The 14295-nt window shown below is 39.8% G+C and overlaps 1 protein-coding gene and 1 non-coding gene across 10 annotated transcripts in view; both read left to right on the top strand.

Annotated features, from left to right (window-relative positions):
- UTRN (utrophin) overlaps window positions 1–14295 on the top strand; it is a 514842-nt gene that overhangs the window by 384672 nt on the left and 115875 nt on the right. The window lies entirely within an intron of this gene.
- On the top strand, window positions 2895–3001 carry LOC131515582 (U6 spliceosomal RNA). The gene has a single exon (XR_009263646.1). It is a non-coding gene; the product is annotated as a U6 spliceosomal RNA (small nuclear RNA).

Here is a 14295-nt window from a genome sequence, read left to right on the forward strand (position 1 = left end):
CCCACTAAGAACTGTTAGTAAAGCTATTACTTGTATTCATTCGTGGAAGCAGCCGTTCTCAAAGTGAGGCTACACCTACCTGCCACACTCCATGTGGTTGTCTGCAGTTGATTTATGTCCTAAGCCTCATAGGTATCATTGGAACTTGACCCCAAAAGGCCATAGAATATCCAAGTTTAGAGGGAGAGGCAAGGCATCTTAATAGCTATCACTGGCGATGAAATTAAGAGTGGACAACAAATGGATCAGGAAATAGAGGTATGTAAAACCAAGCAATTATATACAGTCCACCCCCTTAATAGAACAGCCCATTTCTAATGAACCACCTCTGGATATATTTACCCTGGCATCATTTATCTAATACTTTATTTGTTAAACAAACTTCTGTGTTGCAGTTGATATATGCCATGTACTTTGCTAGGTACTGGGCATCTAACACTTCATAAGACTAATTTTGCCATCACAGATCTCACCATCTACAAGCAGAGACTTGAAAACAAGTAACTATAATGGATAGCAAAGGCATAGTAATGTGAGCATGAACACATGGCCAGGGAGGCACAGATGAATAATGATTGTCTGTACTTGGGAAGATTGGGTAAGGCTTCACGGAGCAAGTAGCTTTTGAGCTAAAAAGGGATCTTTGGAGTAAAAATTCACTGAAGACTGTTACTAAAACTCCTGGAGGGAAAATCCTCCAAATGAGTCATGGCATGACCTGGAATGTGCAATAAAGCAAGAGGTGTTGCTTACCGGCCTTTTCAGTTATACTTAGAATAAAGCTGAAAGAGAAAAATAGTACAAGTTTAGCACCTTATATGGTACCTGGTAAAGTAGATATTGCATATATTAGCCGAATAAAGGAATACATTTACATGTGCATGTATTTTGAAAAGTGTAGGAAGGAATACTCTTTACTACTGTGAGAAAGTGAAGCATTCCTATCTTAGTTTTAGCATTTATACTTAGTAATCTGACTCAGGCATCATTTTTTATGTCAATGGGGTGGAACCAAAATGAATTTATATATTAAATGTTCATTTAGGGACGTTAACCAAAACTTTTAAAGCACTGTGAAGGAGATTTTTTTTTTAATTTTGTCTGCATACTAATGAAAAGTAAGCCTGTTTTCTTTCCCTTTTCTCATGTAGTTTTATTAGTGCTATCAAATTTAATGACTCTTCTGCCCTTTTTTGCTGTCATACTATAATGACTTCAGATCCATATATGCTGATTTAGCTTTGAAAGCAAGTTGGGGGAAAAAAAAGTAAATTACATTCTAACAGATTCTCCTTATGTTTATATCATTTATTTTTTCTGCTTGTATTCTCCAATAAATGTTAAGTGTTTTGTTTTGTTTTTAAACAAGAAACTAAGGAAGCCTGCTGTACCAGCAGTACTTTTATTTGTTAAGTTGAGATGCCTTGCGTCTAGGGCCGGCTTTGTGGTTGTGTGTCCCATGCAATTACAGTCACATAAGCCTTTACTCCTAACAGGGCCCTGCACTTGGTTTAATGCTCTGGTGCTGCCATCTTGAAATTCTTAGTAACATTTGAACAAGGGGCTCTGTGAATTATATAGTCATACCTGCTGGCATCAAAAAAAACCATTAATGTTTATGTTTTGACACACATAAAACAACACTTTTACAGTAATGAAAGCCTCTGAAAACTTAATTCACGCGTTCTTTTTCTCAAGTCAGTAAGCCATCCTGAGCTCCCACTCTCACTCACACACCCCTCATTGTAACTTACCCTGTCTCTGTGTGTTAGTGTCTGCTGCGATGTGACCAGAGGTCTATTTTCAGTCCTTCCTTTCCTGTCAACTCCCTAATGGTTCCTCTGTTCATTCTCTTTACTTGACTTCTAGAACACTACGCTGTGCAGATTCTCTTCTTACCTCACTGGCAGCTCCTTTTCAATCTCCTCTGCTGATCCCTTCTTCTTTTTCTCAGCTTCCTAAAAGTGGGATGCACCAGGAGCCAGGTCATGCCAACTCCTCTGTAGCCATTCCTTCCTGAACTCATCGGGTCTCCTGGTTCTATATGCCATCTATATGTCAGTCACCACCAAATTCATATCTATTTACATGTCATGTCTACTTGGGTATCTAATAGACATCTCAAACTTAGTACATCCAAACTGAATTCCTGAACTTGCTGCTCAAAATCATTCTCCCTGATCTTCCCTCATTTCAATGGAAAGAACTCGATTCTGGTTGCTTACATAAAAAGTAATAATCACCTTCAATCTTGTCTTTATTTCATATTCCATCTGTTGGAAAATCCTGTTGGTTCCATGTTCAAAATATAAAACAGGAATCTGATTACCTCTTACTGCTATTAGGAGCTACAATTATTAGTCTCTGTTTATTCTCAGTACAGTGCCCAGCGTGTTCCTATTCCAATGAATCAAAACTCCACAGTGGCTTTCCATTTGATTCAGAATAAAAGTCACAGTCCTCAGAATGGTCTACAAGACCCCATGTGATGTGACCTGCCTCCTACTCACACCATGGTCACTTCGTTCTTACTGTTTTCTCTCTTAAACACTGGTTTCAGCCATACCAGCCTCTAGCTGTGTCTTTAGTTGAAGCATCATGCTGTCTTCTTTTTTTTTTTTTTAAGTTTGTTTGTTTATTTATTTATTTATTTATTTATTTATTTATTTATTTAGAGAAAGAGAGAGAGAGAGCGTAAGCTGGGATGGGGCAGAGAAAGAGAGGGAGAGAGAGAATCCCAAGCAAGTTCTGTGCTGTCAGCATGGAGCCTGACACCCGACTCAAACTCACAAACCGTGAGGTCATGACCTGAGCCAAATTCAAGAGTCCTGGTTGCTTAACCAACTGAACCACCCAGGTGCTCTAATAATGCCATTCTTTAAGAGTAGTAATTTGTGCTTGCTTCGGCAGCACTTACACTAAAACTGGAATTATTGAAGATTGATGGGCATGGCCTCTGTGCAAGGATGATATGTAAATTCATGAAACATTCCATATTTTTTCAAAAAATTAAAAATAGAACTACCATATGATCCAGCAATTCCACTTCTGGGCATTTATCTGAAGAAAACGAAGACATCAGTTTGAAGACATATATGCACCCATGTGTTTATTTCCAATATCCAAGACGTGGAAGTAACTGAAGTGTCTGTCAATAGACGAACAGATGAAGAAGATGTGCTATATATAGATAATATCACTTACCCATTAAAAAAAGAATCAAATCTTGCTATTTGTGACAACATGGGTAGACCTGGAGGATATTACGCTAAGTGAAATAGGTCAGACAGAGAAAGACAAATACCATATGGTGTCACTTACATGTGGAGTCCTAAAAGCAAAACAAATGAATAAACGAAATGGAAACAGACTCATAAATACAGTAAACAAACTGTTGGTTCCCAGGGTAGGGAGGGGCTGGTAGATGGGTGAAACAGGTGAATGGTGTTAAGAGATACGAACTTGGAGTTAAAAAAACTTAATGTCGTGAATATATAATATACAGCATAAGGAATACAGTCAATAATATTGTAATAGCTCTATATGATGACAAATGGTAACTAAACTTACCATGGGGATCATTTTGTAATGTATAAAAATATCGGTTCACTACGACGGACACAGAATACCAATAGGATATTGTATGTCAATTATACTTCAGTAAAAAAAATAAAAATAAATAAAAGTAATAATTTGTTCAGTGATAAATGAACTAGATTCCATTTAGTATTCCTTTCTTAAATTTTAAGTTGTGAAAATATCATGACAGATTTTATAAAATAGAGAACAAAAATTGACCTTCATTTTACTACTGTAATGCAACCGTCTTCATTTGGGTGACTATTTCCTATTTCTAATAGGCATATCGTCTTAATCCTGACTTTTTTGCTTAGGTATATATATCATGTCTATTTATTCATGTTGCTATGCCGTCATTATCACAGTAATTTTTCAAGGTTATGTAATGGTCCCTAGTGTAGCCATACCCTAGTGAGCCTAAATATTTTCCAGGTGTTAGACATTTAATTTGCTTTCAAATCTTTTTAATCATAAATAACTTTATAATGAAAACCTTTGTGTTTGTAGCTTTTTCTTGATCATTTTCCTAGGATATATTCTCAAAGGTGAAATTCTTGTTTCACACAATATGAACATAGTAATGATTCTTGATATATTGCCAACCTACTTTCCCGAGTGATTGAACCAATTTTCCGCCTCTAGCAATGTATGAAAGTGAAGTTTCACTGCACCCTTGCCTGTGATTTCTCATTTTCCCCCCTCTTTCCTGTGGACCTTGTATTATTAGCATTAAAGTGCTGGTATTCCATGCCAGTATGGGAGTTTAGAAAGCAGTTTTAGGATGTCAGGTATCTGACTCCATTTCTCTCTCAAAGAGAAGAAAGAGAATTGGTTGGATGTGTTTGATTTAATTGTCCTTTGAAGGATTGGAAAAAAGATGTCCATTGTTAGACTAATCAGTTGGAGAAATTTCGTATTTATATTAAATTAGTGTATGTGTGGGTCGCCTGGGTGACTCAGTCGGTTAAGCGGCTGACTTCAGCTCAGGTCATGATCTCACAGTCTGTGAATTCGAACCCTGCATCAGGCTCTGTGCTAGTAGCTCAGAGCCCGGAACCTGCTTCTGATTCTGTGTCTCCCTCTCTCTCTCTGCCCCTCCCCTGCTTGCTCTCTGTCTCTGTCTCTCTCTCTCAAAAATAATAAACATTTAAAAAATTTAAATTAGCGTATGTGATATCATTTGGCTAACTATTTTTACCATCACAGAGCTTTACTTTGCTACTTTAGTCTGGAACAAATTGGTTCACAAAAAGTTATTACACTTCTAAAAATCTAAAGGGACATAAGAAGCTTGGAACCTAGTTTTATACTTTCCAAACATTTTTGCCTAATCTTGGAGGATCACATAATTCCATTTTTCTCAGAATGAAATAATTGTTCCCTTAAGAGAGTTAAATTCACTTGTTCCTGCTAATGGAAGGTTGGGCACCCATCTCCATCATCCAAAGCTGTAGATAAAATAGCTAGAACTTTCCTTCACAGATTGCAGTAAATTGAAGCTGAGGGAAGAATTCTGTCTTAGAGAAGAGCTGAGAATGTTGGTAAAACTTGAGGTTAGCATCATTTTAAAAGTTAACTACTCATTCTACAACACTGAACAGTTTTGAGATATGTTCACATTCACTGTCTCACCTGTGAAGTTAGTAAAATGAGAGGTTTTGTTATTAACATGCAGAGAAGTTTCAAGACAAACCCAAGGACTCATGGTAGGTAAGGGCGTGCCTACACGGTGTGCACTGGATTGTCACACAGGCTTTTGGCTACTAATCTCTGCTTTTACTATACCGCTGAATGGTTTTTTAAATATCTCCTTATTCTTTCATACATAAATTCATTGAGGTCCTGCTTTACCCGCCAGGGAATAGATGTGTGCCTTCATAGAGGGCTCAGTGCGGTGTAGGAGTCAGGTCTGCAAAGAAGTCAGGACAGGCACGTGTGCTGAATGCTCCAGCAAAGCAGATGCCTGGAGCTGGAGAGGCTCAGAAGAGAGAGGCCTGGCCCTGCTGGGGAACAGGTGTTGTTTATACTAATAGCGAGGACGGTTTTGGTGCTGTGACGCTAAAGGGTCGGGGAGGACAACCCTTGGGAATCTCTTTGACCAGTGAGGGCCAGTGAGAGCGCCAAGAAAGCACACAGATAGTGTGTCAAGAAATAACTTTTTCTTTGACGGGCTAAAGGAGATGACTCCTTCCCTCCTCAGTTGCTCAGAGCCATTCCATGCTGCTTTCTTTGCAGACCAGCTTCCTATGAACTACTCCCATTTCCTGGGAGTTGCCTTCCTTGATTCTTTCTAGTCCACTTACTCCTTTTTTCATTCATTCATCCCACATATATACCAAGCGCCGAGATCTAAACAAGGAGAAGGAGCTTTTGAAGATTTGAAGCAAAAACTTTCTGGATTGCAAAGGGCATGAGGAGGGAACACTTGACATATTCTAGGAACAGAAATGAAGACTTTGAGACTAGAAATTAGGGTATTTTTAGTAGTTGAGATTGGAGAGCAGGGAGGGTCCAGATCTTGGTAGGAAGTTTAGAATTCATTTGAAGCCACTGGAGGGTTTTAAGCAGGAGAACCAAAAGATCTGCTTTATCTGTAATTTTAGTATTATGGTCTAGAAAATTTTAGGAAAAGTGCATCTCAGTGAACTTTGGCACTTTTTATAGAGACAGTTTGGATTATGGCTTTAGATTAAGGAAAGGAGAGGGGCGCCCGGGTAGCTCAGTTGTTTGAGCAGCTGACTCTTGATTTTGGCTCAAGTCACATGATCTCACGGTTTGCGAGTTTGAGCCCCACATCATGCATTGTGCTCACAGCGTGGAGCCTACTTAGGATTCTCTCTCAAAAATAAATAAACCAATTTGACAATAAATTATAAATTATTTAAAAAATAAAAAAGAAAGGAGAGGAGACAGTTGTTGCTTACAGAGGAAGGGGTGATACAAGGATTTAGTTCACACCCACATAGGTATGTCTCTTCTCCCCTTGTCTCAGTGCAGAGTAACAAGTTGCCAATTTAGGACAGAAGCGGATGTCAGGATTCCTCTCCTTCTTCCAGAGTTCCTCAGACCTTATTTTCATATCAAGTGATTTTTAAGATCCTGCCCATGTCGGTGCTGCCAGAAGTAACTGATGTTACTCAGCCACTCCAGTGAGCCGATGCCATGTTCATGACGAACATGAACAGCAGCTGATTGACGTGAGAGACTTTCAGACTTAAGGCACCCCAGTCATTTGTTTATGCAGACAGTCCCTGACATCACGATGGTAGACTTACAGTTTTTCGACTTTGTGATGGTGCAAAAGCCATAGGAATTCAGGAGAAACTGTATTTCGAATTTTGAATTTGGATCTTTTCCTGGGCTAGTGTTATGCAGGATGTCCCCTTCCATGATCCTTGGCAATCGTAGCCACAGCCCCCAGGCCACCATGCAGTCACAAGGGCCAAGGACGGATCCTGTTGGCAACCATTCTGTTCCCATGCAACCATTCTGCTTTTCACTTTCAGTACAATGTTTAATAAATTACATGAGACAGCCAACTTTATTCTAAAATAGCCTCTGTATTAGATGATTTTGCCCAGTTGTAGGCTACTGTAGGTGTTCTGAGCACATTTAAGGTATGATGTTTGGTAGATTAGGTATATTCAATGCATTTTTTTAAATGTTCGTTTATCTTTGAGAGAGGGAGACACACAGAATCCGAAGTAGGCTCCAGGCCCCCGAGCTGTCAGCATAGAGCCAGACACAGGGCTCAAACTCATGAACAGTGAGATCATGACCTGCGCCGAAAATTGGATGCTTAACTGACTGAGCCCCCCGGGTGCCCCTCAGTGCATTTTTTGACTTACGATGTTTTGAACTTACAGTATCCAGACATAACCCCATCGTAAGTGAAGGAAGATCTGTTCCTTCTCATCTCTTAATTTCCTTTCCTTCCCAATTATAGCAAGTGGAGAGAAGTGTTCCTAGACATTACAGGAGGATCATTGAGAATCTCTCTCTAGCATTGAAAGTTGAATAAGGAGCAATTTACCCTGTTGCCAGAAACTCCTAAGAATACCAGTAAGTGGCCAAACAGCATGCTGAGTTTGAAAGGGGCCCAGAAATGATAGGAAAGGTGGACTCTGCTAAATAGGATGTTGGGCTGGGAGAAATTCTGTTGAGAATGAAAACACTGTGGTTTTAGTAGTTAAAGTCTGATATTTGAATCAGGTCTTCATCAATCAGACATTCCAGGACTTCATTTAGCTTAAACGAGCATTCGGAAGCTGCTTCACAGGGAAAACCATGGGAGACTAGATTACTTCACCTGTTCATTCTGTTTCCTTGAATTGCTTTTCCCTTAATTACCTTGAATCTAATTCCGGTCTCTTTTTCAACACGCAGTTCACATATTTTTGGAAAGGTTGCTTGTGCCTCCTTTACCTCCCTCCACCTTCTGTCTCTTTCCTCAGTGCCCTGTTTGTACTTCTCTCAAAGATTTGTGGCACGTCACACATGGTGATCAGCATTCTCCTCTCTTCTGTCGACTGTAAGTTCCTGAAGGACTGGGATCATTGTGTATGAATTGCTGTCTACTCTTGTGTTTGGCATATTTCTTTCAGATTACCTGAATTTAATATCTTTTAAATTGTCTTTGTTGGTGGAAATCTTTGTTGGAAAACTCTGTCATATGCTCTTATGCCACCTTACGATGAGAGAGAAGTTGAACATTTTCTTATGGCCATGGGACATTGTGCTCTTCATTCATTACTTTTGACTTGGAGGTATTTGAGACCATATGTCCTCGTATTAAAAACTTCAGAGCATGTAACTTTTAAAATACAGTTTCAAGGGCACCTGGGTGGCTCAGTTGGTTGAGCATCCAGCTTCAGCTTAGGTCATCGTCTTGCAGTCCGTGGGTTCGAGCCCTGCATCAGGCCATATGCTGACAGCTCAGAGCCTGGAGCCTGCTTCAGATTCTGTGTGTGTGTCTCTCTCTCTGCCCCTCCCCATCACACTCTGTCTCTCTCTCTCTTCCCAAAAATAAGTAAACATTAAAAAAAATAATGAATAAAAGACAATACAGTTTCAGTTTTGGTTTTTGAAATGATTTTGTATCTTCCTCCTTCTTACAGCTGATCTGGTCTAATGCTTACAGGCCAGAGCTTGGTTTCACATGCGCTTGCCCAGAGTAGGGATTGAGGTCTTTGGACTATTAGAATGGAAAACGCATAAGCTTTGTGGTAAGGCTGTCACAGAGAGCATTCTTAGGTTAATGGCCAGACCTTGAGTCAGCAAGGTAACTAGATGTCTGCGGTATAAGAAATATGTAGTTACTAGGTGCCTTTCCTGTCAACCACAAAGACTTACTTCCCTCTAACTTTCATGATAGGAAACATTTTTCCAGAAGCTATCACCCTCATCCTTTGTGTAGCCGGCTCTGACAGTGCCAGCCTGCTAAGCCAGGCAAGCACTTCCCTCAGGGCTTTTGTATTTGCAGTTCTCCCTGCCTCCTCTTTTGCCAGATAGTCTCATGGCTGGCTTCCTCACTTCCTTCAGCTCTTTCTTCAAATATCACTGTCTTTGAGATGCCTTCCTACCCCAACCCTCCCTTTCCCCTTTATCCTGTGTGGTAGATTGTTACGACAGTGAATCATGATTCTGTATATCTTGGCCCCTCTGATGAGGATCATTGCTGTTCCCCTCACCAAGAAATGCATTGTATCTCCCCATTCTCTTGAGTCTATGCGGGTCCTCAAGACTTGCTTCCAGCAATAGAATGTGGCCGAAGTGCAAATTCTAGAACTGCATTGTCTTATGTGGTAACCCTTAGCTATATGTGACCATTTATATTTAAATTAAATCAATTATAACGAGATAAAATTTAGAATCCATTTCTTCGATTATATTAGGCATATTTCAAGTACCACATGGTCGCAAGCAACCAGTGGTTACCATATTGGACAGCATGGTTTTGTAACGTTGTTATCATTGCTGAAATGTTCTAGAGGGCAGAGCTGCTCTAGAGCCTATGTCTTAAGAGATCTTGCAGCTTTCACTCCGCTCTTTGGGAACACTAATTACCAGGCTTTGAAGGAGCCCTGTCCAACCTGCTGTGCATTTAGAGGACCACACAGAGGGAAACTGAGGTATGCCAGCCAGTAGCCCACAATAATTTCCAGACATGTGAATGAGCTCGGCTTGGACTCACAACCCCAGTTAAACCACAGATGACTATAGCCACAGGAGTAATCTTTGGTGGCACCAGCAGAAGACCTGATCAAATTGCCAATCCAAAGAATCATGAAAAATAAGTTGTCATTGTTTTAAGCCAATGCGTTTCAGGTGGCTTTGATACACACTAGTAATAACAGACTCAACCTTCGATGTAATGACTGCAATAGTTTTGAAACTTTGTCCTATGCAGTTAGTTACCTCATGGATCAGGTTGTGGGCAAAAAAGTGAAGATGGAGTGAGCCCATTACCACCCCTTTCAATGAACTCTGTTACTTGTTTATCCAGGGAGAAAAGAAAATATTTGCTATTAATTAAACAGTGATCAACAATAAAGTAAAATACTTAGTAGTTACTAGCTGATAATTAGATGACAGGAAGGGCTGGCTCAATCTGTGGAGCATAAGACTCTTGATATCGAGGTTGTAATTTCAAGCCTCATGTTGGATGTAGACATTTACTTAATAAAATCTTTAAAAAAGTACTTCTGATAATTAGGCGATAGGCAAAAACTAACCTTGCCTCAAAAAATTATTTGGTCAAATCCAGAGCGAAATGGAACCCAGTGGTTATTCCAATTTAGAATAATCGCATGTGGGAGACTTCGTTATATTTTGCTCTTCTATGTTGTGGAATCCTACCAGGTATTTAATCTGAAAGCAGTTCTTCTTTTATTCCTTACTCCCTAAGCAGTTATTGAGTACTTCCTATATATGTCTAGGCAAGCACTGAAGAGAATTTCTAATGATTAAGATGTGAGCCTTACCCTAGAAGAACTGACAATGTAATGGAGGGGACAGATGCATGGTGACAAAATATCAGCATGAGCTGTGTTAGAGAAGTAGGAAGTGCTCCAGAAACTCTAAGAGTGGGAGCATACTGAACATACACAATGAGCTATTACTTTGCAGATGGGTGGGGAGAGAGGATAGAAATAAACACATGACCTAGGGAACTTTTGTGGGAGAAAGAACAGAATTATTATTTTAATAATAACTTTATTGAGATATTATTCATAGTATAAAATTCAAATGAACAGTTCAGTAGCTGTTAGTGTATTCACAGGATGGTATAACCATCATCACTGTCCAAATTTAGAACATTATCCCCCAAGAGACACCCCGTACCCATGACCAGTCACTCCCCCACTCTTCTCCCAACTGTCCAGCACTAAGCAACCACTGTTCTACTTTCTGTCTCTATACGCTTACCTATTTGGACATTTCATAGTAATGGGCTTCTGTGCCTTGCTTCTTTCACTTAGCATAACATTTTCAAAGTTCATCCATGTTGTAGCATGTGTCAGTATATCATTCATCTTTATTGCTGAAGAAGATTTTCATTTTTTGGATATACAGCATTGTGTTTATCTGGTCGCCAGTTGATGTTTGGGCTGTGTTGACAATTTTGGCTATTACGAATAATATTGCTGTGAACATCCATGTACGAATTTTTATGTAGACTTAAACTTTCAGTCCTCTTGGGTATATACCTAGAAGTGGACTTGCTGGGTCATATAGTAACCCTTTGTTAAACGTTTGAAGGAACCGCCAAATTGTTTTTCAAAGTGGCTGCACCATTTTATCATTCCACCAGCAGTATGTGAGGGTTCCAACCTCTTCACATCTTTGCCAATCCTTGTTATTGCCTGAGAACAGGATTGTTTTGAATGAAAATATAAATTCATTAAAACAGAAAAATTCCTATCAGGTTATGCTATACTCACTTAAGGCAGCCCACATAGAAGTTATGTGATATTAGAACCTACAGCTGAATGCCACTTTGTAGCTCTGTATACAAAACAACTCTGTTGGAGTCTAATTATCTTATCATTAATGTTCACCAGGTGGCTAGGAAATGCTGGTTTTCTTTTATGTCTAAGTGAGAGGTAAAAGGTGGTGAAATGATTATATGTACAATACTGTTCAAAGTTAAACCCATTTCTGACATGCAATTAAATATAATTGAAATAGGACAAATTGAATAGCAAAATTAAATTTGCAAAATATTGTGGAACGGATATTATTAAATGTATGCTCTTTAGGGTCTTTGGTTGGTGACTTGGCATTGGGGCTTGAGCCCCACATTTTTCCTTACTTGGCATGATTCCCACCTGCCCGCACTTGCCTCTTCTACTCCCCTACCTTGGCATGTCAAAGGAGTTCACGAGACATTCCCCTGCCAACGCCCTATGCAGAGAGGGTGTTTCAAAAAGTGCTGAAGTTTAATGTGGTTAGGAAGGAAAATAGATTCTCCACCTCTGGAGGGGGGTTTCTCAGACTCAGATTTGTTTTTCATGAATCTAGGAGACTTGACTATGATATCGTAAAAACCAGAAATGTAAATATGACAGTCATTACCCCACCACCACCACCACCACCACCACCTTGTCCAGCTCTTCACTGGCTTCCCAGTGCCCATTATTGGTTGTCTCCGATGCTTAGTGAGGACATCATACAGTGGTTTTTGTGACCTGATACCTGCTGGGCTCTTCAGCACTTAGTGTTTGTAGTTCCCTAAGTGCACACACTGACATACTCGTTATTCTTCTGCCAGCATTTAGTTTCCTCTTTTGAAAGTACTCTTGTCTCTCTTGTCTCTCTTTCCTCCACCAGGAAGCAATTCTAAGCCCCCTAGCTCTACTAGGTCCCAAAACACTGATGCGGGTGCTTTGTTTACCACAGTGAAAAACAAAAACCAACCAAACAAACAAAAACCCAGAAAATGTCCTTGGACTTGTGGAGCTTATACTGTCTCTGAGAGAAACAGACAATAGACAATAGTCATACAAACTAAATACCTACCTTGCATAGTAGAAGATGTTGGGAAATGTAGCAGATGGGAGAGTTAGAATTCTACATTAAATAGCATGGGTGGGTGGGCCTCACTGAGAAGGCCTCTTGGGATAAGGAATATGCTGTGTGGATTCCTGGAGAAAGAGCCTTCTGGGCAGAGTAAACAGCCAGCCAGTGAAATTGCCCGTCATGACGTCATCTGTGTTAGAGTGATAAAAGTCCAGCCATCAAGGAAGTTGACAGGCTAGTTTTCCCAAGTATCCTTCCTGTAGACAAACATATATTTCCATTCAGAGGTTTGAAAATCTAAAAATAGTTCTAACCCAGATTTCTCCTATGCCATTTCCCCTCTCCACACCCCTCAATGCACATTTTGTGGACTAATAATAATCCAGAACTCCCAGCTGGGCCCTGCTGCACACCTAAGTCATATGGATCATATTATATTCTTTTTCCACCATGAGATCAGGATTCACCCTCTGTGAAGTATGTGACCCTAATCATTTTATGTTTCCAGAGGACCGGGTCTGCTTCTGTCCTCCATTCTCTGAGTCACATTCCTTTATGTTCTGTCCTCTCTCAGGTTTTAATTCCCTTCCACATCATCACCCAGTTGGTGTTCCCTGGTTTCTCTTTAGTGCCACGTCTGTAAATACTGCCTGTGAATCCTCACCCTATTTGCTCAACCGGAAGGAGGAGGTGTTCCAGCTCCTTCACCTTCCCCGTTAGCAGCTTGCCCTAAATAGGGTCATGTCTGGGACTTCACTTCCCGAAAGAAGAAACCTAGCAGAGCCCTTGCACATTATTGTAAGAATCTTTACCTCTCCCAAATTTACTGGTTAGATTGGGGCTTGGGGAATAAATACTCTTGATCACTAAAATTTTTATAAGTCTGATACATTACCCACTGGTTTTCAGTGCTGTCTTTTCAGCAACATGTTCTTTCATACCATTATTTCATATTTTATATTTCCAGGTGCTTCAGGAAGTAAATACTAGGAGTACTTTCATTTATCTGGAGCTTCTTGCTATAACACAGTAATCTAAATTTAAAGAATAGCCTCAAAACCCGGAAATGTGTACAGATATTTCTGCATTAAAATGTGTTTTCCCCATTTCTCTTCTGTCTCTTTTATTTCCACGTATCAGAAACTTTAAATGTCAGAAGATTGTCTTGTTTGTCTTGAATGTCACATCTTGGGACTCCTTCACAAGCTGCATTTCTTAATAGAAACAGTGAAAGCTCTGTCACATAGTTATTTAATGCCCCTCGATGCTAGCGGATGTGGGGATTTATTGACCTGTGCTTGCTTCACAGTCTGTCTTTGGTTATATGGATGCTGTGTAAATGTATCTACGGGTTTTAGAGCAAGTTTTAATTCATCCTATATCCTGTTCGTTATTACTGTGTCTAAATTGCGGGTGGGTGCTCTTTTGTTGTTGTTCACTCTCTCCTTTTCATATAAATTTTTGGTCAGGATAATAATTGTAAATAGTTTAAAAGTCTAATAGCACTTACAGTGCTTATCACAAAATCCAACGTTCTGTCACTCATCTCCCTTCACCCTTGCCCACCAGTGATGTTCTCTTTCAAACTCATCACTGGTGTTTTTCTGGTGTTTAGCTCCGGTTTTTCACATCAGATGATTATTCTGGGTTTCTAGATTTTTTTTTCTTTCATCTCTTGTGGACGATGAGGATTTA

The sequence above is a fragment of the Neofelis nebulosa genome, chromosome 6 (genome assembly GCF_028018385.1).
Source record: "Neofelis nebulosa isolate mNeoNeb1 chromosome 6, mNeoNeb1.pri, whole genome shotgun sequence".
NCBI lineage: Eukaryota > Metazoa > Chordata > Mammalia > Carnivora > Felidae > Neofelis > Neofelis nebulosa.